This window comes from Phyllobates terribilis, unplaced genomic scaffold (assembly GCF_046119375.1).
Source record: "Phyllobates terribilis strain yellow unplaced genomic scaffold, ASM4611937v1 Scaffold_3__8_contigs__length_932513732, whole genome shotgun sequence".
Taxonomy (NCBI): Eukaryota; Metazoa; Chordata; class Amphibia; order Anura; family Dendrobatidae; genus Phyllobates; species Phyllobates terribilis.
In genome coordinates this window covers 383,846,988-383,872,888 of record NW_027362763.1, presented here as the reverse complement: position 1 = coordinate 383,872,888, position 25,901 = coordinate 383,846,988, and positions in this window count along the sequence as shown.

The following is a 25,901-nucleotide window of genomic DNA, read 5'->3' as shown; positions in this document are numbered from 1 at the left end:
TTAGAAAAAACTTTTTGACAGTTAGGGTGATTAATGAGTGGAACAGGCTGCCACGAGAGGTGGTGAGTTCCCCTTCAATGGACGTCTTCAAACAGAGGCTGGACAGACATCTGTCTGAGATGATTTAGTGAATCCTGCTTTGAGCAGGGGGTTGGACCAGATGACCCAGGAGGTCCCTTCCAACTCTACCATTCTATGATTCTATGATTCTATGATTCTATGCTGTTATACATAGCAGTTGTATCCAACCTGTGCCTTTCCCAAAATGATAGCCATTGGCTATCCAAGAATGCTGTGAGTCATAGCGCTGCAACAGCTGGAGAACCACATATTTAAGTCAACTGATGGAGTGTGCGTGCTGGCCAGCTGGCTGGCTGGCAGCATGGTGGCTCAGTGGTTAGCACTGTTGCCTTGCAGCACTGGGGCTCTGGGTCCAAATCCCACCAAGGTCAACATCTGCAAGGAGTTTGTATGTTCTCCCCATATCTGTATGGGCTTCCTCCAGGCTCTCTGGCTTCCTCCCAGACTCCAAAGACATACTGATAGGGAATCTAGATTGTGAGCCCCAATGGGGACAGTGATGATGATCTCTGTAAAGCACTGTGGAATATGATGGGACTATTTAAGCAAAGCATAATTATCTACCAAAGTGTTCTATGTCCTACACCATGAGGACTTGGCCTTTTTATTATCTCTTTTTCTCCATTAGTTTAATCTATGAAAAAAAATATTAATAAAGAAAATTAAAAATAATACACTCTAATTCTTTGAATTTGGTTGACAGGCTTTTAATTGATTTTAAACAGAATCCAATATATCCAAAGCAAAGAAGATTTATTTGTGTAAATATATGAAGCTGGGTTTCTCTTGAGATTTTTTATGATATCAAGATGACATTACATTAATCTTGCAGACAGATACACAAAGGCATATTTTATTGATTTTAAAATTAAACCCGTCTCCTTCTTCATCCTATGCTGTAACACAAAGTAACTGTGAATCTATGTGTCTAGGCATTAATTAATCTACAATGTCACGTCTGCTTGTCAAAGTATACCTATCAGAGAAAAGGACGCAAGGAAAATGTAATCTGATGATAAGATCAGGAATACTTACGTGGGGAGAGAAAGTGTGAAATGCATAGTCCTATTTCTATGCTTTAATCACCTTGAAGTTCCAGCTGCTTATGCAAGTATTCCTCTATGAAACGAGTCAAACAATATACAGTGCCTACAAGTAGTATTCAACCCCCTGCAGATTTAGCTGGTTTACACATGCGGAATTAACTTGGCATTGTGACATTTGTACTGTAGATCAGCCTGGAAGTGGGAAATGCACTGCAGCAAATTTTTTTTTTTTTTTTTAAACGTTAAAAGTTAATTCAGAGTATCATTTATTATTCAACCCTTCAAACCACAAGAATTCTGTTTGGTCCCCCTAAAGTATTAAGAAGTAGTTCAGGCACCAAGAATAATGAGCTTCACATGTGTGGATTAAAGATCTCTTTTGCCAGCCTTTTCTGACTATTTAAGACCCTCCCAAACTTGAGAACAGCACTCAGACATGGTCAACATGGGAAAGACAAAGGAGCATTCCAAGGCCATCAGAGACAAGATCGTGGAGGGTCACAAGGCTGGCAAGGGGTACAAAACCCTTTCCAAGGAGTTGGGCCTACCTGTCTCCACTGTTGGGAGCATCATCCGTAAGTGGAAGGCTTATGGAACTACTGTTAGCCTTCCACGGCCTGGACAGCCTTTGAAAGTGTCCTCCCATGCCGAGGCCAGGCTTGTCCGAAGAGTCAAGGCTAACCCAAGGACAACAAGGAAGGAGCTCCGGGAAGATCTCATGGCAGTGGGGACATTGGTTTCAGTCAATACCATAAGTAACGTACTCCACCGCAATGGTCTCCGTTCCAGACGAGCCCGTAAGGTACCTTTACTTTCAAAGCGTCATGTCAAGGCTCGTCTACAGTTTGCTCATGATCACTTGGAGGACTCTGAGACAGACTGGTTCAAGGTTCTATGGTCTGATGAGACCAAGATCGAGATCTTTGGTGCCAACCACACACGTGACGTTTGGAGACTGGATGGCACTGCATACGACCCCAAGAATACCATCCCTACAGTCAAGCATGGTGGTGGCAGCATCATGCTGTGGGGCTGTTTCTCAGCCAAGGGGCCTGGCTATCTGGTCCGCATCCATGGGAAGATGGAAAGCACGGCCTACCTGGAGATTTTGGCCAAGAACCTCCGCTCCTCCATCAAGGATCTTAAGATGGGTCGTAATTTCATCTTCCAACAAGACAACGACCCAAAGCACACAGCCAAGAAAACCAAGGCATGGTTCAAGAGGGAAAAAGTCAAGGTGTTGGAGTGGCCTAGTCAGTCTCCTGACCTTAACCCAATTGAAAACTTGTGGAAGGAGCTCAAGAATAAAGTCCACATGAGACACCCAAAGAACCTAGATAACTTGGAGAAGATCTGCATGGAGGAGTGGGCCAAGATAACTCCACAGACCTGTGCCGGCCTGATCAGGTCTTATAAAAGACGATTATTAGCTGTAATTGCAAACAAGGGTTATTCCACAAAATATTAAACATAGGGGTTGTATAATAATTGACCCACACTTTTATGTTTAAAATTTAATAAAATTCAACTGAGCAACATAACTTTTTGGTTTGTAAGATTTATGCTTCTGTTCATAAAACCTACTCTCGTTTGCAGTTTGAAGGCTCTAACTTATTTGCATCTTATCAAACCAGCTAAATCTGCAGGGGGTTGAATACTACTTGTAGGCACTGTACATTGTACAAGGCACTGTAATGACATGAAATTGTTTTCATAGGGATTACTTTATAAAACCTCTTTAGCCTTCAGATTTAGCATAAGACTATGTACACTAGGTCCCCATGTAGTTGTTTCGCATATGGCATACATGAGCTACGTCTTCACTGAAGTATTGTAAACCATTGGTGAAATTTTATAGTGCAAATTTAAGTATGTTGTAACTACGTCTACAATAAAAGATTGGATTTTATTAAGATGGTTGTGTTGAGAATTACCTTCCTTTCAAGTCTGCAAATTTCAGTGTTTAATATAAGGATTTTTCTAGCTATGTAAACTTATTTTATATTACTTAATATAAAATACAGAATTAGTAAAGGGAGAAATCTTTTTTAGGGTCCATATCTCCAAAGAGTGGCTAAAAGGGCATTCCTTGCTTTGTAGGATCAGCATTCGACAGAAAGCTCATTCATTTGAACAGGCCCTGTGTAATACTTCATTTCTCCTGTGGAGGTGCTGCAGGAGATTGAACACTTACTGCCAGGTTTCTGGGCAGAGTACCCCTGTACTAGGGGGTCACAGCACTGGGACCATCATTCAGCTTATTATCTGTTTATTTTAAAAAGTAGAGATAGGCCAAAATACATGACACATAAGATTTTTTAAATCAGTCCATATGCATTAAAAAACAAAGCACTTCTCAAATAGGTTCACGGATTTACAGTAATAATTCTCAAAGAACATTTCTTATTAGCGTGAAGTCTGGTAAATCAATTGCCATCTGCCATATACAGTATTAACCCACTGATCCAGATATCCCAGGATGTTCAAATTTTTGGACAGGCTATGCAGAACTTACAACTTTTTGTACAAGATCTAACCAATAATGTGCCGCCGCAATCAGAAACGACATCATCGAGGCATGCCTTTGGCCTATCTATCCACTCGTCTGCTCCCTCCTTTCAGGTTCAGTAGAGACTGTAACAAATATCATCATCAATCAGTGCATTGATCAGTGCAGATAGATCAGTGGCTTCAGTGCATTCCCTACTTGCTTTCTTACTGACATATCAAAATCACTGTGTATCATTTTGCTACCTACACATAAAGCTGTGGTTTGGGCATGCCCTCTTACGGAAACTCATGATGCCCACCTTGATGACTTGTAAGCTTTTCTATCAGCCATAAGCCAAGTATATCATTGTGCATGGAATTCAGACTTTGGGTGATTAATACTGCATGGAATAATGCTGTAAAATTAATTTATTGAACCATTATTTATCTGCTGCAATCATCTGGTCTACAGACTTTAAAACTAAGAAGTCTCATGTACCAAAAGTTGACCCTATGCAGGTAGATAGCCTATTAATATGTGAAAGTGCTGATAGAAGAGAACGGAGGCTTCAGAAAAATCAGCGTTTGTATTGTGGCAAATATGATAACTTCCTCATCCATTGTTTTACTCGAAAACAGGGGCAGTGGTAGCAGCTTCCAACCTTTCTGATGAAGAATCCAATTTTCTTTGTCACCAGTAGATGCAGACATCCATTAAATTTCTTCCATTGCAAATAATATTAAAAAAAGAAAACAAAGACTCTCCTTGCTTTATTTGCAATGATGAATTCAGGAGCAAATGGAAATATAGACGTTTCTTTTGCTAAAAAAACATGGAATGAAATTTCAAGAGAGACTTTCATCTATTATTAAGGAAACTGTAGATGGATACCCACTGAGCTCAAGCCCAGTTAATGAAGAGACTGAACCTTTGTAGATAAATATTGAACCTACCGTAATCACCATGAGGTGTTTTTTTTCTTATTAATTTCATCTCCATATTTTCTAATTATCTTGAGGTTGCCTTGTTTGCAAGCTCAAAACCCCACAATTAACTGGGAAACTAAAGAAATGTCTTTTCCACTGGTTGTCCACTCCTCACAGACTTAACCGGAATTACTTTGAGAAGAGGTTATAAAGGATCTTAAAGTGTCTTCTAAACTATCCTCTGTATATCAAAAATTTGTTACTGTATGTGACAAGAAAAATGTTGACAAATTTCATCCACATAGACCCAATGATTGTTCAACTGACCTGTTGCCTGGAGGAACTATACCTTTAGGAAACATACCCTCTTGCAGAGTAAAAATTGAAATACAGTTATTCGAGTCCATGCTTTGATTATAGAGAATTAAAGAGAATCTGTCAGCAGGTTTTTGCTATATAATCTGAGAGCACCATAAGGAACAGAGAGCCAGATCACAGCGATGTGTCACTTACTTGGCTGTGTTTTGCTGTTTCAATACAATTAGTGTTTTCTCAGAAGGAGATTATCACTACCGGACAACTTGGCACCTGCAGGGTAGTCCAACCACACCCCCAGCACTGATTAGCAGCTCTCTGTCACTGTATAATGTACACAGAAAGCTGTTATGTGGGCTGGTTTATAGACAGCTCAACAACTGAGCTCTGCTAGAACGGCAGAGGAGAAAAATGTGACTAACATAATTACTGCACCCACTAAACTGTGTGATACATCACTGGAATCAGGGTCTCTGTCCCTACCTCATGCTGCTGTCAGATTACACAGGAAAAGGCTGCTTACAGACTCACTTTAAATAAAATTACTATAAAAATTGCAAATTGCCTCTTCAGAGAAAAAGAGGACTTGTACTCTATAGCGTCACCTGTTGGAAGCAGCAATCCTACAATTCACAATCAACCCTTTAATGAGTGGTGCAATATGACTTAGGATAAAAATTGCTACACTCGGCCCTTGAAACGTGAATTAATAGACAGAGTTTATCATGCAAATATGTTAATTAAATTTAATCTTGGAGGTTCTTATAGCTTGGCTTGTGCTAGATCAGGTGATGAATGGAAAACAGCATAAAAATCGTGTTTTGAACATTACAAGAATTTAACCATGTCTTTCGGACTTTGCAATGGTCCTGAAAATTTCCGGCATTTTGTTATTGAAATTTTCAGAGATTTGCTGGATACATTTGTGGTCATTTATCTGGATGGAATAATAATATTTTCTAATTCTGCTGAGATACATCAGAATCATTTGAAAATTGTGTTGGAGCTTTTTAGAACACTTCCACTTTACATTAAGCTGGGTAAATGTGAATTCCATCAACCAGAAATCCAGTTCTTGGGTTATAAATAATCGATTCTGTACCCAAGGGTAACAAATTAACTTTAGCTAAATTCAAACAATTTTATTGTTTGACAATAAAACATTCCAAATTCATACCTATTCCAAAAAATGTGAAAAATGGCCAACGATTTGTAGGCTTTGCTAATTGTGGAAGTGGCTGTTTCAAACTGTGCAATTTGGACACAGAGAACAAGAGAGAAGTATTTTTTGCAGCCTTGTGCTAATATTTCCCAAAGTTTGACCTAGTCAGAAAAGAGCTATGATGTTGGGAACAAGCTCCTTGACATAATTTCTGCTTTGAATGAATGGAGACATAATTTAAAAGAGCAGCTCAACAAATTACAGTTCTAACTTATCATCGTAACCTTGAATTTTTAAAGTCTGCCAACTGTTTTTCTCCCCAACAAGCTCGATGGAGTCTTTTCTTTTGATTGATTCAACGTTGTAATCTTATACAGATACGTTACTCGGAATCGTAAGGCCTTATCCAGGTTGTCTTCTAAAGATTACTCTCCAACAACAGCACCGACTATTGTCTCTGAATCCAACTTGCTGGTGATTCATAACAAGGACTTTCTTGAAGATATAAGGGAAACATATGAGACTCAGTCAATTATTTTGCCCCCACCAGATGATATGTCTCTTACCTTTCAAAATAAAGTATTGACGGATAAGCATTGCATTTATTTTCTAGAAATAGCTACATGTTTTAATACATGTGTAGTTCCTTTCTTAGCCCATGTAGATGCCACACAGATGTGGAGTTTATATACTCAAAATCGTGCAAAAAAACACTGTTGGCATACAACTGACATTTAAATTAATATTAATTAAGTTGACGATTACATAAACAGAATATGGAAAAACGTACAAAAGTACACCACAGTCCACTATATACACAATAAAGCACTTGCGAAACACACAGTAACACGATCAAATGGAAATTAATTCACAATATAATAGTTACATTGCATTTATAGATGCATATCTCCTATGTTATAGCAAACTGTTAACCCCTTTACTCCCGAAGGTTGTTTGACATTAATGACCGGACTAATTTTTACAACTTTGACCAGTGTCACTATGAGGTAATAACTCTGGATCGCTTCAACGGATCCCCCTGATTCTGAGAATGTTTTTTTTTGTGTGACATATTGTACTTCATGATAGTGGTAAAATTTATTTAATGTGACTTGCGTTTATTTGTGAAAAAAATCAGAAATTTGGCGAAAATGTTGAAAATGTCGCATTTTTAAAACTTTGAATTTTCATGCCCTTAAATCAGAGAGATATGTCACAAAAAATAGTTAATAAGTAACATTTTCCACATGTCTACTTTACATCAGCACAATTTTGGAACCCAATTTTTTTTTTGTTAGAAAGTTATAAGGGTTAAAAGTTGACCAGCGATTTCTCATTTTTCCAACAAAATTTACAAAACCATTTTTTTTAGGGACCGCATCATATTTGAAGTCACTTTGAGGGGTCTTTATGACAGAAAATACCCAAAAGTGACACCATTCTAAAAACTGTACCCCTCAAGGTGTTCAAAACACATTCAAGAAGTTTATTAATCCTTTAAGTGGTTCACAGGAATTTTTGGAATGTGGAAGAAAACAATGAACATTTGACTTTTTTTCCAAAAAAATGTTACTTTAGACCCAATTTTTTTTACTTTCGAAAGGGTAACAGGAAAAAAATGGACCACAAAATTTGTTGTGCAATTTTTCCTGAGCATGGGAATACTCCATTTGTTGGGGAAAACCACTATTTTGGCGCGGATCGGAAGGGAAAGAGCGCCATTTGACTTTTTGAATGTAAAATTTGCTTCAATAATTAGCGAATGCCATGTTGCATTTACAGAGCCCCTGATGTGCCTAAACAGTGGAAACCCCCTCAAGTGACACCATTTTGGAAACTATACCCCTCAGGGAACTAATCTAGATGTGTGGAGAGCACCTTGAACCCCCAGGTGCTTCACAGAAGTTTTTGAATGTAAAATTTGCTTCAATAATTAGCGAATGCCATGTTACACTTGAAGAGCACTTGATGAGCCTAAACAGTGGAAACCTCACACAAGTGACACCATTTTGGAAACTAAACCCTTCAGGGAACGTATCTAGTTGTGTGGTGATCACCTTGAACCCCAATGTGCTCCACAGAAGTTTAAAATATTGAGCTGTAAAAATAAAATTTTCACATTTTCACATAAGGGTAACAGGAGAAATTTCACCATACCATTTGTTATGCAATTTCTCCTGAGTAAGCCGATACACCATGTGTGGGGGAAAACCACTGTTTGGGCACACAGCAGGGCTCGGAAGCGAAGGAGCGCCATTTGATTTTTTGAATGTAAAATTTGCTTGAATGATTAGTGGACGTTATGTTGCATTTGAAGAGCCCCTGATGTGCCTAAACAGTGGAAACCGCCCTCAAGTGAAACCATTTTGGAAACTAGACCCCTCAAAGATTTTATCAAGGGGTATAGTGAACATTTTGAACCCAGAGGTATGACACAAAATTTGATAACATTAGGTCATCATATTGAATATGTTGTCATAAGTCTTGAGCGCAAGTGCTCGCTAGTTGAGTTTGCATCGGGCACTCAGGTATGCACTAAGTATCACGAGTGTTCGAGTGACACACTCGAGTCCCCGCCTGCATGTTTCATGGTTGTTAGACACCCCAAAAAAAATGCCGGGATTGCTCGTGTATGGCAGGCAATCCCCAAAAGTTTTTTTTGGCAGTATAACAGCCGCGAAACATATGGAGCAGGGGCCTCAAGCATGTCACTCGAGCACCCGCGATACTCGGTGCATACCTGAGCACCTGATGCAAACTCAAGTTGTAAGCACTTGCGCTCAACACTAGTTGCCATATCGTCATAATTTTTTTTTCCTTTTTTTTCCTTTTTTCATTTTTGAAAAAATCCCAACCCCAACACAACCCTAACTCTAACACAAACCTAACCCCAACCCTAACCCTAACCCTAACACAACCTAACCCTAACACAACCCTAATCCTAACACGACCCTAACCCTATCCCGACAGTTCAATTCACTATAATGAGGCAGCAGAGTTACTTTGGACTCAGTCTGGAATCTGTTTAGTGGTGTCCTTTCTTTCAGAGGTTCACAAAACTGTGGCCAACGGCACTTTTATGCATGCCTAATAAAAAGACGGACACCATGGGATCACAGGCCAGATGGCATCCACAGTGCCTCCATCTGCCTCATTACAGAAAATCTTCCACCGGGGGTTCCATCTGAATCACGTATTTCAGAGATTTACACGGAAACTCCGGTGTAAGTGCTCAGCGCAGAGCGCAAGATAAATATGAGCCGAGCAATACTGCGATCTTTGGGAGGTAGAATGAACAAATCAGCAGCAGGTGAAGAATTCATTGAATTCATTTTTTACACCATTCCCCGTGCAGTGTAAGTGATTAGACCACTTTATTCTTCGGGTCGGTGCGATTACAGCGATACCAGATTTATATCGGGTTTTAATGTTTGGCAGCTGTCACACACTAAAGGACGCTTTTTATTGTTGCAAAGACTAGTTTTTGCATCACCATATTTTGAGAGCTATAAGTTTTCCTATATTTCGACCGAAAGAGTCATGTGATGGCTTGGTCTTTGCGGGACAAGTTGACGTTTTTATTTGTACCATTTTCAGGCACGTAACATTTTTTAATCGCTTTCTATGCCGATTTTTGAGAGGCAGAATAAACAAAAACCAACAATTCAGGATTTTTTTTATGCCATTCTGCGTGTGGTAAAATTGATGAGGCAGCATTATTCTTCAGGTCAGTAAGTTTACAGCGATACTACATTTATATCGTTTTTTTAAGTTTTGGCGCTTTTACACAATAAAAACTATTTTATAGAATTTTTTTTCTTTTTACATTGCTTTATTCTGAGATCTATAACTTTTTTATTTTACGGCTGATGGAGCTGTATGGCAGCTTGTTTTTTGCGGGACAAGATGACAATTTCAGTGGTACCATTTTTATTCCACTTGTTGTTCGGCGATATGATGGTAAAGAACTGTTTAGCTTTTTTTGTTTGTTTTTTACTGTGTTCGCTAAAGGGTTTAACTAATGTGGCAGTTTTATAGGTCAGGTAGTTACAGATGTGGTGATACCAAATATGTGTACTGTTATTGTTTATTAATTTTTTCATAATAATATTTATTTCTGGGTGAGATATACAGTGCGGACCAAAAGTTTGGACACACCTTCTCATTTAAAGATTTTTCTGTATTTTCATGACTTTGAAAATTGTACATTCACACTGAAGGCATCAAAACTATGAATTAACACATGTGGATTTATATACTTAACAAAAAAGTGTGAAACAACTGAAAATATGTCTTATATTCTAGGTTCTTTAAAGTAGCCACCTTTTCCTTTGATGACTGCTTTGCACACTCTTGGCATTCTCTTGATGAGCTTCAAGAGGTAGTCACTGGAAATGGTTTTCACTTCACAGGTGTGCCCTGTCAGGTTTAATAAGTGGGATTTCTTGCCTTATAAATGGGGTTGGGACCATCAGTTGTGTTGTGCAGAAGTCTGGTGCATACACAGCTGATAGTCCTACTGAATAGACTGTTAGAATTTGTATTATGGCAAGAAAAAAGCAGCTAAGTAAAGAAAAATGAATGGCCATCATTACTTTAAGAAATGAAGGTCAGTCAGTCCGAAAAATTGGGCAAACTTTGAAAATGTCCCCAAAAACTGGCTCACATGAGGACCGCCCCAGGAAAGGAAGACCAAGAGTCACCTCTGCTTCTGAGGATAAGTTTATAAGAGTCACCAGCCTCAGAAATTGCAGGTTAACAGCAGCTCAGATTAGAGACCAGGTCAATGCCACACAGAGTTCTAGCAGCAGACACATCTCTACAACAACTTTTAAGAGGATACTTTGTGCAGCAGGCCTTCATGGTAAAATACAGTGGTGGCCAAAAGTATTGGCACCCCTGCAATTCTGTCAAATAATACTCAGTTTCTTCCTGAAAATGATTGCAATCACAAATTCTTTGGTCTTATTATCTTCATTTAATTTGTTTGCAAGGAAAAAACACAAAAGAGAATGAAGCAAAAATCAAATCATTGATCATTTCACACAAAACTTCAAAAATGGGCCAGACAAAAGTATTGGAACCCTCAGTCTAATACTTGGTTGCACAACCTTTAGCCAAAATAACTGCGAACAACCGCTTCCGATAACCATCAATGAGCTTCTTACAATGCTCTGCTGGAATTGTAGACCATTCTTCTTTGGCAAACTGCTCCAGGTCCCTGATATTTGAAGGGTGCCTTCTCCAAACTGCCATTTTGAGATCTCTCAACAGGTGTTCTATGGGATTCAGGTCTGGACTCATTGCTGGCCACCTTAGAAGTCTCCAGTGCTTTCTCTCACACCATTTTATAGTGCTTTTGGAAGTGTGTTTTGGGTCATTGTCCTGCTGGAAGACCCATAACCTCTGAGGGAGACCCAGCTTTCTCACACTGGGCCCTACATTATGCTGCAAAAGTTGTTGGTAGTCTTCAGACTTCATAATGCCATGCACACAGTCAAGCAGTCCAGTGCCAGAGGCAGCGAAGCAACCCCAAAACATCAGAGAACCTCCGCCTTGTTTGACTGTAGGGACCGTGTTCTTTTCTTTGAATGCCTCTTTTTCTTTCCTGTACACTCTATGTTGATGCTTTTTCCCAGAAAGCTCTACTTTTGTCTCATCTGACCAGAGAACATTCTTCCAAAACGTTTTAGGCTTTCTCAGGTAAGTTTTGGCAAACTCCAGCCTGGCTTTTTTATGTCTCCGGGTAAGAAGTGGGGTCTTCCTGGGTATCCTACCATACAGTCCCTTTTCATTCAGACGCCGACGGATAGTACAGGTTGACACTGTTGTACCCTCGGACTGCAGGGCAGCTTGAACTTGTTTGGATGTTAGTCGAGGTTCTTTATCCACCATCCGCACAATCTTGCGTTGAAATCTCTCGTCAATTTTTCTTTTCCGTCCACATCTAGGGAGGTTAGCCACAGTGCCATGGGCTTTAAACATCTTGATGACACTGCGCATGGAAGATACAGGAACATTCCGGTCATTGGAGATGGACTTGTAGCCTTGAGATTGCTCATGCTTCCTCACAATTTGGTTTCTCAGACAGTTCTTTGGTCTTTGTTCTTTTCTCCATGCTCAATGTGGTACACACAAGGACACAAGACAGAGGTTGAGTCAACTTTAATCCATGTTAACTGGCTGCAAGTATGATTTAGTTATTGCCAACACCTGTTAGGTGCCACAGGTAAGTTACAGGTGCTGTTAATTACATGAATTAGAGAAGCATCACATGATTTTTCAAACAGTGCCAATACTTTTGTCCACCCTCTTTTTTAGGTTTGGTGTGGAATTATATCCAATTTGGCTTTAGGACAATTCTTTTTGTGTTTTTTCATTGAAGACAAATTAAATGAAGATAATAACACCAAAGATTTTGTGATTGCAATCATTTTCAGGAAGAAACTGAGTATTATCTGACAGAATTGTAGGGGTGCCAATACTTTTGGCCACCACTGTAGCTGCTAGGAAACCACTGCTAAGGACAGGCAACAAGCAGAAGAGACTTGTTTGGGCTAAAGAACACAAGAAATGGACATTAGACCAGTGGAAATCTGTGCTTTGGTCTGATGAGTCCAAATTTGAGATCTTTGGTTCCAACCACTGTGTGTTTGTGCGACGCAGAAAAGGTGAACGGATGGACTCTACATGCCTGGTTCCCACCGTGAAGCATGGAGGAGGGGGGTGTGATGGTGTAGGGGTGCTTTGCTGGTGACACTGTTGGAAATTTATTCAAAATTGAAGGCATACTGAACCAGCATGGCTACCAGGGCATCTTGCAGCGGCATGCTATTCCATCCGGTTTGCGTTTAGTTGGACCATCATTTATTTTTCAACAGGACAATGACCCCAAACACACCTCCAGGCTGTGTAAGGACTATTTGACCAAGAAGGAGAGTGATGGGGTACTACACCAGATGACCTGGCCTCCACAGTCACCAGACCTGAACCCAATCAAGATGGTTTGGGGTGAGCTGGACCGCAGAGTGAAGGCAAAAGGGCCAACAAGTGCTAAGCATCTCTGGGAACTCCTTCAAGATTGTTGGAAGACCATTTCCGGTGACTACCTCTTGAAGCTCATCAAGAGAATGCGAAGAGTGTGCAAAGCAGTCATCAAAGCAAAAGGTGGCTACTTTGAAGAACCTAGAATATAAGACATATTTTCAATTGTTTCACACTTTTTTGTTAAGTGTATATAATTCCACATGTGTTAATGCATAGTTTTGATGCCTTCAGTGTGAATGTACAATTTTCATAGAAAATACAGAAAAATCTTTAAATGAGAAGGCGTGTCCAAACTTTTGGTCTGCACTATATATATATATATATATATATATATATATATATATATATATTTATTTATTTATTTTAAATATTTTCACAACTTTTAAAAAAAAAATTTACTTAGTCCCACTATGGGACTTTCACTTTCTGCAGGCTGATCGTAGTTATAAGGTATAGCAGTGCAGGATTACTGCTATACCTTGTAACTGGCAGTGCTGCAGACACAAGTTACTTTGATCATGCACTGCGCACGATCAAAATAACTTGCTGGGGCCTTGTAACCTGGATGTCATCATGACAACATTGGGTCACCATGGCAATGATCGGGACCCTGCTCTGACAGCGGGGTTTCTGATCCAAGAGCAGAGGGACTTTTCTCCCTCTGCTCACTCACTAAATGCTGCGATTGCAGCATTTAGGGGGTTAAAGTGCCGGGAGCGGTGCGGGCATTGCTCGTGGCACTGAGTGCCGGGTGTCAGCTGTCAGAATCAGCTGACACCCGGTGGTGATCGCGCCCGCACACAGGCCGTAATAATATGTACCTGGTCCATAAGTACCAGGGCACATGGACGTATTATTAAGTAGCATATCAGAAAGAGGTTAAAATAAATAGGTCTAGTTTGCAATATAAGATTAAGCACAGATACCAAGATAGGACTGTATATGTATGGTGCTGTGTTAAGAATAGTGGCTATTTTGTGATTAGCTGTGGTCCCAGTTGTTTGACGCACACTGATCACGCAGGATGATTTTAGAGAAATTCTGTCAGTCATTATTATCAGACCTTACCAAAATTGTTCATTATTATACAGTCCTTGCAGTACTTGGACTCTGGGTTATTCCTAGTGCAGAGGCTAACGCACAATTCTCTGCCCAGAGTGTTTCTTTAAATGAGACTCTTTCATTTGTTAATCTAAGAGAAAACAATTATTTTTGTCACGTCAACATGTTGAGTCTCATAACCATGTCATGAACTAATCTAAAAAATATTGTACAGGTAAGCAAAGGATACATTACCAACACAGACAGGAAGCCATTTATTCTAGATAGATTTATCTTTTAACTACATTAAAGTTCTGTGATATGTTATACACCATAAGACAATTTATGTCCTACTTCCAAGACACTGAATGCAAAGTCTTATCATTATACTGCAATAGCGAGGACTGCAGTAGAAGAGACTTTTCGTTGTGGGAGCATTATTAACTGCTGCAAACTGTTCCATCTGCAACAGAAGAAAACTGCACATACTTTATAATTTCTCAGTTGTCTGTAAATCGGTTATTTGCATTTCCATAGATTTTTCATTAAAAGCACTATATGGCAAAATATTGAGTGTCCAAATATCATAAAATATATGTGGGCACCCAAATATCATATCATACATGCTGCTGGCATATCTCCATAACTAGGGGTATTAAGTAGATAAAGGAATTCATCTCATAGACAACAAACTTTAAAAATATACAGTATGTCTGTTTTCTTTAACCACTTCGCACCAGAGCCTGTTTTTGCCTTCGTGACCGGGCCAATTTTTTCAATTCTGACCACTGTCACTTTATGAAGTAATTACTCTGGAACGCTTCAACGGATCCCCCTGATTCTGAGACTGTTTTTTTGTGACATATTGTACTTCATGATAGCGGTAAAATTTATTCGATATCACTTGCGTTTATTTGTGAAAAAATCGGAAATTTGGCGAAAATTTTGAAAATTTTGCAATATTCAAACTTTGAATTTTCATGCCCTTAAATCAGAGAGATATGTCACACAAAATAGTTAACAAACAACATTTTCCACATGTCTACTTTACATCAGCACAATTTTGGAACCAAAATTTTTTTTGTTAGGGAGCTATAAGGGTTAAAAGTTGACCAGCGATTTCTCATTTTTCCAACAAAATTTACAAAAACACTTTTTTAGGGACCACATCATATTTGAAGTCACTTTGAGGGGTCTTTATGACAGAAAATACCCAAAAATGACACCATTCTAAAAACTGCACCCCTCAAGGTGCTCAAAACCACATTCAAGAACTTTATTAACCCTTCAGGTGCTTCACAGGAATTTTTGGAATGTAGAAGAAAAAAATTAACATTTAACTTTTTTCACAAAAATGTTAATTTAGACCCAATTTTTTTTATTTTCACAAGGGTAACAGGAAAAAATGGACCTGAATTTTTTTGTGCAATTTCTCTTGAGCGCGCTGATACCCCATATGTGAGGGAAAACCACTGTTTGGGCGCACTGCAGGGTTCGGAAGGGAAGGAGCGCCATTAGACTTTTTGAATGTAAAATTTGTCTGAATAATTAACAGACGCCATGTTGCGTTTGGAGAGCTTCTGATGTTCCTAAACAGTGGAAACCCCCCATAAGTGACACCATTTTGGAAACTAGACTCCTTAGGGAACTTATCTGGATGTGTGGTGAGCACCTTGAACCCCAAGGTGCTTCACAGAAGTTTATAATATTGAGCTGTAAAAATAAAATTTTCACATTTTTCCCACAAAAACGTTTTTCATCCCTTAATTTTGCATTATCATAAGGGTAATAGGAAAAATTGCACCATGAAATTTGTTGTGCAATTTCTCCTGAACACGCTGATACCCCATATGTGGAGGCAAACCACTGTTTGGGCGCACGGCAGGGTTTAGAAGGGAAGGAGCGCCATTTGACTTTTTGAATGTAAAATTTGTTTGAATAATTAGCGGATGCCATGTTGTATTTGGGGAGCCCCTGATGTGCCTAAACAGTGGAAACCCCCCACAAGTGACACCATTTTGGAAACTAGATCCCTTAGGGAACTTATCTAGATGTGTGGTGAGCACCTTGCACCCCCAGCCGCTTCACAGAAGTTTATAATATTGAGCCGTAAAAATAAAATTTTCACATTTTTCCCACAAAAAATGTTTTTCATTCCCTAATTTTGCATTATCATAAGGGTAACAGGATAAATTGCACTATGAAATTTGTTGTGCAATTTCTCCTGAGTACGCCGATACCATATATGTGGGGGAAAACCACTGCTTTGGTGTACGGCAGGGTTCGGAAGAGAAAGCAGCGCTATGTTGGCTGGGATAGGTTGCAGACACCATGTCACATTTGAAGAGTCGCTGACATGCCGAAACAGCAGAAACCCCCACAAGTGACCCCATTTTGTAAACTACACTTCTCAAGGAATTCATCTAGGGAAGTAGTGAGTATTTTTTAATTTTTAAATTTACGCCATTGGGCAGTGAACAAAGCATAATTATATTTTTACCACAAAAAAATGTTTTAGCCTCAGATTTTACATTTTCACACAGGGTAATGGGTAAAAATGGTGCTGAAATGTGTCACAGAATTTCTTCTAAAAGTGTCAATACCCCATATGTGGCTGTATCGTACCGCTCAGCCATACGGCGAGATCTGGGGGGGACGGAGCGCTATTTGATAATTGGAGAACAAATTATTGTAGAATAGGCATTTGGATTTGGGAGCACAACATTTTCTGAATTTCTTTTGGGGGGCAAGGGCCATTTCGCTTTTCCAGAGCCTTTCTGCTACCAGTAACTTGGAAGTCCCTTATATTTTTAACAGATGACGGACCTGAGTGGGGACTAGCTTTTTTTGAGGACTGAGTTGAAGCTTTTATTGGGAACATTTTACATAACATTTATCTGGCGCTCTAGGCTGAGCACTTACATCGGGGTTTCCATCTAAATTTCCAAGTGATGTAATTCAGATGAAACCCCTGCCGGATCCATTCATTGTAATGAGGCAGCAGAGTTACTCTGGACTCCGTCTGGCCTCTGTTTAGCGGTGTCCTTTTTTTCAGAAGTGCACAAAACTATGGCCAACCGCACTTTTATGCACGCCTAAAACAAATGACACCGTGGGATCACAGGCCAGACGGCATCCACAGTGGCCTATATCTGCCTCATTACAGGGAATCTTCCGTCATGGGTTCCGGCTGAATCACATATTTCAGAGATTTACACGGAAACTCTGGCGTAAGTGCTCAGCGCAGAGCGCAGGATAAATGTGTGCAGAGCCATACTGCGATCTTTGGGAGACTTAATAAACAAATCAGTAGCAGGTGAAGAATTGGTTTTATTTATTTTTTTACGCCGTTCCTAGTGTGATATAACTGATTAGATTACTTTATTCTTCGAGTCGGTGCGATTACAGAGATACCAGATTTATATCGGGTTTTTATGACTGACAGCTGTCACACACTAAGAGACGCTTTTTTTTTGCAAAATCTAGTTTTTGCATCGCCATATTTTGAGAGCTATAATTTTTCCATATTTCAGCCGACAGAGTCATGTGATGGCTTGTTTTTTGCGGGACGAGTTGACATTTTTATTGGTACCATTTTTGGGTACGGGACATTTTTTGATCGCTTTCTATTCCGTTTTTTGGGAGGTAAAATTAACAAAAAACAACAATTCAGGAATTGTTTTTTGAGGTTTTTTTTTTATGCCGTTCTGCATGTGGTAAAAGTGATCAGGCAGCGTTATTCTTCGGGTCAGTACGTTTACAGCGATACTACACTTACTGTATATTTTTTTTATGTTTTGGCGCTTTTACACAATAAAACAATTTTATAGAAAAAATATTTTTTTTGCATTGCTTTATTCTGAGCGCTATAACTTTTTTATTTTTCGGCTGATGGAGCTGTATGGCAGCTTTTTTTTGCGGAACAAGATGACGTTTTCAGTGGTATCATTTTTATTTCCATTTTGCTTTTTGATCACATTTTTTTCCACATTTTGTTTGTCGATATGAGGAAAAAGCATAGTTTTTTGCTCCGTTTTTTATTTATTTTTATTATGGTGTGCACAGAAGGAGTTAATTAGTGTGACAGTTTTATAGCTTGGTTTGTTTCGGACGCGGCAATGCCAAATATTTGTACTTTTTTTATTTTTGCATAAATATACGGATTTATCGGTTTAATATTTTATTTATTTATTTTTATTTATTTTGTAATTTTTTTAACAGTTTAAAAACATTTTTTTTACATTTTTACTTAGTCCCTGTATGGGACATTAATTTTTATTTTTCTGATCACTGATCTCATGTAATGTAATAGACATGTATTACATTACATGAGATCTTCCCTGACTGTTTCACAGTCAGTCTCCTGCCTGGCTTCAGCTGCAGGCTGAGCCAGGCAGGACACCATATATGGCAGATCTGGAGGCGGTCATGTGACCTCCAGCTGCCATAGCAGCGTCAGGTCCTGGAAGGTATAAGGGGGCCGTCGGAGAGGTAAGTGGACGACCCCCTCTCCTCCTGCTGTCTTCTATATGCCGCAATCACTATAGATCGCGGAATATAGAAGACAGCAAAGGGTTAACATCACTGGGACCTGATCCAATCAGGTCCCGATGATGTTCCCTGTCAGAGCTATCGCTCTGCACCACTCCCGCAGCGCTTGCAAGACCCTGGGGGTCCTGAGCGCTGCGGGACCACCCACCGTTTTTAAACGTCCGCGCTGCACAGAGCCCAGGCAGCGCGGACGTTTATCTACAGTGGGCAGTCAGGAAGCGGTTAATCCCCCTGACAAGTTGTTATGATGAAGGAAAGCTGTGTCTGACTCTCCATTTTTTTCTGTAGAGACTGCAGACACACCCAGCCCATCAGAGAAGAAGTCGCTGTAAGGCCTTGCTCACATAAGTGTTGACTCTGCCATGAGAGAGACGCGGATCGATTATGCTAATGGCACTCCGATCAGAGTTTGATCCAAGTTTGATCAGAGTGTAAGCTTAGTCTGATCCGATTCTCTCGGATGAGAGGATTGTTGCACACTGTAAGGAGAAGGTGGAGAACGTAATTTTTTCATCTTATCCGTTGTCTGAGTCTGTGGATGTCGGACTGCACTTGGATGACATCTGAGTGCCCTCCAATATTTTCCACGCACCCTAGACTTGAATGGGTGCGTGTCATCCAATTTGGCAAGCAACTCTCAGCAAGCTGCAATATTTTTTTCATTCTGAATTGGCATGAGAAAAAAATGTTGATCAGCACTGCCCCATAGAATAACATTGGTCCAAGTGCTATCCAGTAAAATATCTGAAAGCACTCATCCACGTTTTACTCTTGCGTGAGCGAGCCCTCCCAGTTCCTACCTTTTTGGCACCTGTATATACAGTATGTTGTTTTAGATAGATTGTGGCCCTGAGGAAAATTCAAAGTGGAGCCCCCACCAACAATATTGCCACAGTCAATTAAGTATGTTAAAACCAATATGCTAAAACAAATGTAATCATGTCAAAAAAGGGAATACATAATTGTATTAACTACAGTTATTATTATATGATTGCCATTTAAAAAAAAAAAAAAACACATTAGTATAATTGCTTTTTTTTCATCTCAACTCACAAGCAAAATAAAAAGCGATACAAAGATAATACTGTATGTTCCCCAAACTACCCTGTTAAGTCTCCTCCAACTTCAATGCTCATGCTCAGGTGGTCCCTGCCGGTCGGTTTACGTTGCAGCTATAACATAAGATATATATATAAGAATACGGCTCCAAGTGCCAAGTCTGGCAGATACTACCAGAGCATCGGTCCTGTAGCAGTGGGGGATTTAACATTTCTACACTAATTTGTTTCACATTGTCGAAAAACCTTAGGGTTCCTCCACATGTGATTTATCTGCAAAATGGCAATATTTTCACATTTTCTGTGGATTTTGCTCGGCAATTGCTGCTGATTTAAGTTAGATATCACCCTTTGCAACTCAAGGTGTGAAAATAGCAGGAAAAAAATCTACAGTATAAATGAACAAGCTGCAAATGACAAATCTACATTGTTGGTCAATTTCCATAGTCAAGTTTCTCCAGGGCTACAAGATTTTGCTAAAATCTCATTCACAATGCAGGTATTGAAATGCACTGTGTATTTTCCAGACAAAAAAAATCTGCTGTGTAGCTGACTTGTGTGAATGTATAGCTAAAGGGAACCTGACAGCAGTATATAACCCTAAAAGGTATAAGGAGTGCTTTAATAGCCTGTATTATCACTAAACACTGATGTAATATATTTAAGGATAGGGCTACACAGCAACTTCAGCCGTGATACAGGTCGCAAGGCTTCAAATCGCTATATGTAGTGTAAAGTAACCGTTGTAGGAGTTCTCCTTTCCCAGGATAAAAGGTAAGGAGCAGCCTACTTGTAGCACACAAGGAGGACTCTGAAAGCCACAACACGTATAAACAGGATGTCTATGTCAGTTTATTTTCACTGGCTGGACAGATGAGACCAAGATAGAGCTTTTGGAAAAGCACATCATTCTACCGTTTATCAAAAATGGAATAGGGCCTACAAAGAAAAGAACACAGTACCCATAGCCAAATATTGTGGAGGTTCAAAGATGTTTTCATTTTTTTTCTGCCTCTGGCCCTGGGTGCCTTGACTGTGTGCAAGGCATCAATAAATCTGAAGATTACCATAGGATTTTGGGTCGCGATGTAGTGCCCAGTGTCAACTGGGTTTGCGCCCTAGGTCATGGGTCTTCCAGCAGGACAATGACCCCAAACATTCTACAAGAAGCACCAAGACATGGATGAAAATAAACCACTGAAGAGTTTTGACGTGGCCAGAAATGAGTCTGGATCAAAACCCCATTGAACCCCTGTGGAGAGATCTTAAAATTGCTGTTGGGAGAAGACACCCATCAAATGTGAGAGACCTAGAGAAATTTGTAAAAGAAGAGTGGTCCAAAATTCCAGTTTGAGAGGTGTAAGAAGCTTGTTGATGGTTATAGGAAGCGATTGATTCCAAAGAGTGTGCAACCAAATATTAAGTTGAAGGTGCTAACAATTTTGTCCGGCCCATTTTGGGAGTTTTGTTTGAAATTATTTCCAATTTGCTTTTTTTCTCAATTTTTTTTTATTATTCCAGTACACACAAAGGAAATAAACATATGTATAACAAAACGTATAATTGCAATAATTTTCTAAGAGAAATATTTCATTTTCTGGAACAATTTCCAGGATACCAAAACTTTTGGCCATAACTGTATATACTGTATATATATACACACACACAGTACGTACTATATAGGAGCGAGCATATAATTGGTGCAACCTGTGTGTCCGCACACAGACCCAAGGGGTAAGGTGGCCCACTCACATCTCCAATGCAGCAATTAGGTTGCGTCACAGACACATAAAGGGATTCATTATGATGAGCTATTGGACTCTAAAGGACTCATATACTGTTTTTGCACAGGTGCCCTCTTATGTCTGTGTTATGTATATACTGTATATATACATGTATATATATATATATATATATATATACATATACATACACTCACAAACCATATACTCTAAATATGAACACATATACACTATATATGGTACATACACACACTCTTGCATACAACTAACCTCCTTTATTCAGATCAGTCACTCCTCATATCAAACATCCATGAGAAGAAGTGGGACACAGTACAAAGAGGAATGAAGGCTATTTCCTGCCGTGCCCACCCACTGCCTTGCTGTAAGCCTGGCCACTCCCTTTACCTTTCAGTGTTCTGAATTGGGCAGAAAGTTGATAATAGCATTCTGGGACAATGGAGGATGGACTGCATAAACTGTAAGTAATGCTGTGCATCCTCCATTCACTTCATAAAAGAACTGCAGAAGCGGTTCCTTTTATAGATGGCAAAATTTACTTAACCCCACCTACTTTCGGCCCTAAGTATAAACTAAAAATTTTAAGTACTTTTACTATATATTTAGTGGTTTTCAATCCTCATATTTTTAGGATTTCTTCGAACTGGAAACACCTCTGATTACGGAAGACAACCCTTTAAATTTTACTTTACAGGAACAAAGGGACACAGTGTGATATCTTCCACAACACAGATGTATCCATCAAACTGTCAAATAGTAAATATTAATCACATACTGGCTGCATATTTAATGGGAAATACGATACTAAAGAAGTGGCAAAATCACACCCTATGGGTTATACATAATTAACTATCACGTGCTGTTGTACTAATTACATTCTATAAGATTTTAGTGAAGTTTATTGCATTTTTTACTTCAGTATTCTCATGGGTACAGGGTATAGCAATCGTAATTTACTGTTTTATTTGGGGATAATAATCTAGAAAAATCTACCCAAATTACTGTTTAAATTAATAGTCTCCGTATAACATAGGTTAACTGCTCCCTTGTGTAGTTCATCTTTGCTAATGACCCTATGTTCTTATCACCATAAAGACATGGAAAACACCATTTATTCTATACAATTCATAGTCAAGTTACAGTAATAAATTAATTAAAATGTTCTACATAGCAAATGAAGATACATTTAAACATTCCATGCATTGATTTAATGTTTTTTAAACTGAATATAACCTATTTATTCATAAAATAGCTCTGTGAAAACTTCAGTTAATATTAATTTATTATGCCTTATACTATTGTAGAATTATTCATCCTTCCAATAAAATGGTTTCATTTCTACATTTTTTTTATTCATCACTAAATGAATTTTTAATAGATACTTTGGAAGCTCCTTTTAAAACTATATTATTATTTGCTTTGGACGTACAGTATGTAATGGGAATGTGTAAAGTATCTAAATTCTGCATGGGTCTTAAAGCTCCATACATCCAAAAAAATTATTTCCATTAGTAAATTTATTTGGAACTTTATTTTGATTTCCAACAGCGATAAAGCGAATATGTGATCAACGATTTTTTTTTTCAACAATTGAAGACATGTAAAATATCAAAGCTTTATTTAAAAAAACAACTTTTTTATTGGTATAAAATATGAAAAATAATTCAAAAAGTTTTGATATTTTCTATTTTAAACCCCTTAAGGATCCTGGGATTTTCCTTTTTTATTTTTTGGTCAATAAGGCCGTGTGAGGGCTTATTTTTTGCGGGACGAGTTGTACTTTTGAACGACATTACTGGTTTTACCATATTGTGTACGGGAAAATGGGAAAAAAATTCAAGTGCAGTGAAATTGCAAAAAAAGTGCAATACCACAGATGTTTTTTTTCATTTTTTTTTTACCACATTCACTGAATGCTAAAACTGGCCTGCCATTCATATTCTCCAGGTCATTACGAGTTCGTAGATACCAAACATGTATAGGTTCTTTTTTATTTAAATGGTGAAAAAAATCCAAAGTTTGCTAAAAAAAAAAAAAAATAAAAAAAAAATGGCGCCATTTTCCAAGACCCATAACGTCTCCATTTTTCGGGATCTGGGGCCAGGTGAGGGCTTATTTTTTGTGCACCGAGCTAAAGTTTTTATTGATTCCATTTTGGGGTAGATCCGATGTTTTGATCGCTCTTTATTGCATTTTATTTCAATGTTGCGGCGACCAAAAAACGTAATTCTGGCGTTTAGAATTTTTTTCTCATTACGTCGTTTACCGTTTGGATAATTCTTTTTTTATATTGATAGATCGGGTGATTCTGAACGCGGTGATACCAAATATGTGTATGTGGGTCTTTTTTTTTATTATTTTATTTTGAATGGGGTGAAAGGGGGGTGATTTAAACTTTTATATTTTTTTAATTTTTTAAATATTTTTAAAAACATTCTTTTACACTTTTTGCTTGCTTCTATAGTCTCCATAGGAGACTAGAAGCAGCAACTGTACGATCGCCTCTGCTACATAGAGGTGATGAGCTTATCGCCTCTATGTAGCAGAAATGCTCCTGTGCCATGAGCGCTGACCACTAGGTGGCATTCATATCGATCAGTACATGACAACCACTGGGGTCTGCTGCAGACCCAGGGTTGTCATGCCCACCCATCAGTGACCCGCGATCACGTGACAGGGTCACCAATGGGCAGGGTAAGTGACGGGTTTCTGGCGCGGCGCTGTTAAATGCCGCTGTCAGAGATTGACAGCGGCATGTAACTGGTTAACAGCAGCGGGTGGATCGCGATTCCACCCGCGGCTGTTGCGGGCACATGTCAGCTGTATAAATCAGTTGACATGTGCCCGGTTCAGTGCGGGGTCAGCGCCGGAGTCCTCACTGAATCGGGGGTGATAGTGTAGCACCCTGAGGATTCGGCTGCTACAGGGGTATTGCACCTCAACCCAGAGGTGTGATATTCCACTCCCGGGTAAGGATGGAGTGTGGACCTGAGCTCGGTAGGCTGCATGCACTACACACATCCCATTTCCGAGGAACAGGCCGACGGTACTCCCACTTAGAAATGTGCAGGTACGACCGAGTCTGTTCCTGGCTGGAGTGGGAGGGGGGTGGAACATCCCAAGTAGTGTAGGGGCAGATAGGGGGAGCAGCCTGGGTAAAGATAGGAGCTCATTGGGTGCTGGTCACCTGAGCTCACACATAGAGGGTGTATATAAGGTGGGCACCATCAGAGAACAGGGTCAGTCTGTCAGAATCAGGAAGAGGAGCAGAGCAGAGCCCTAGAGAGTGGAGCAGAGAAAGAGAGACCCAGAGGGGGAAGCAGAAGAGAGGACTCCAAGATCCCAAATTAAAACAACGGGTGAAGAGCCGGCATCAGGGTACCGGAACCCAAGCTGGTGGGGGCAAAAACACACCCCAGCCAGAGACCGGAGGCCGTGGGCAGCGTCTGCCACGGCCACCCACCACATCCACCACGAAGGCATACCACACGGAGGGTCAGGGAACCCAAGGCCAAGGGTCACCCAACAGAAGGCCCGAGGGAGCTGGACCTGGGTGGATCACTAGTGGGGACGGCCAGAGAAAGGACAGAAGGAGAGCTCAGGGTCACGCTCCGGACTTGCTTGGGGGTTGGCTGGATCCAGGACCTGGTGGATGCAGCACGGCTCGGGAGGTCACTAGCAGCTGGAGTGACCGGAACATCAGCAGTGAGTAAATACCCTTAACTGCATAACCCGACTCTGTCTTCCTTTAACATCTATGCTGCACCACCACAACCCCCATCCTCTGCACCTGACCCCCTGAGGCCATACCCCACCCGTTGGGGGTTATACCATCACAAGCTGCACCTACACCATCAGCCTCAGCGGACCCTGCTGCAGCGGCGGCCATAGTGACCGCAATACAACGGGTGGCGTAGTCGACAATAAAGAACTTAATAACATCTGTAGGACTGCCACATACAACTGAGTTTGACACCCTGGGCACGGACCGGGTCACAGCCACTCGGAAGACTACAACTCCCATCTGATCCGGCTCCGGGTATTCCCCTAAAGAATATGGCCCAGGGGGCGCGTCAATAGCCTGGTGCGTACTATTACACCCCAGGCTTTAAAGGGGTTAAACTCTAGGGTGGAGTAGCTGCTGACATTTTCCATGAAAACCTTGTGTACTGCTTGCTTGTTTTAAGACTACGTAAATGTGGGCAGGATCTGCTCGCAAGTGTCTGATGTCGCTCCCCCCTCCCTTTCTAGGAGTTTGCAAAAGGATAAGATAGGTTGAAGTTTAGGATCACAGTGTGGAGCCATTTTGTTGGTGATTGCAAAGTGATACTGAGATGTGGATGTGATGCTAGTCATTACTCATGGACAAGCCATGAGGCAGGGTAGTCAAGTGTTCCGGGCTCAGATACCAAGAAAGCGAAGA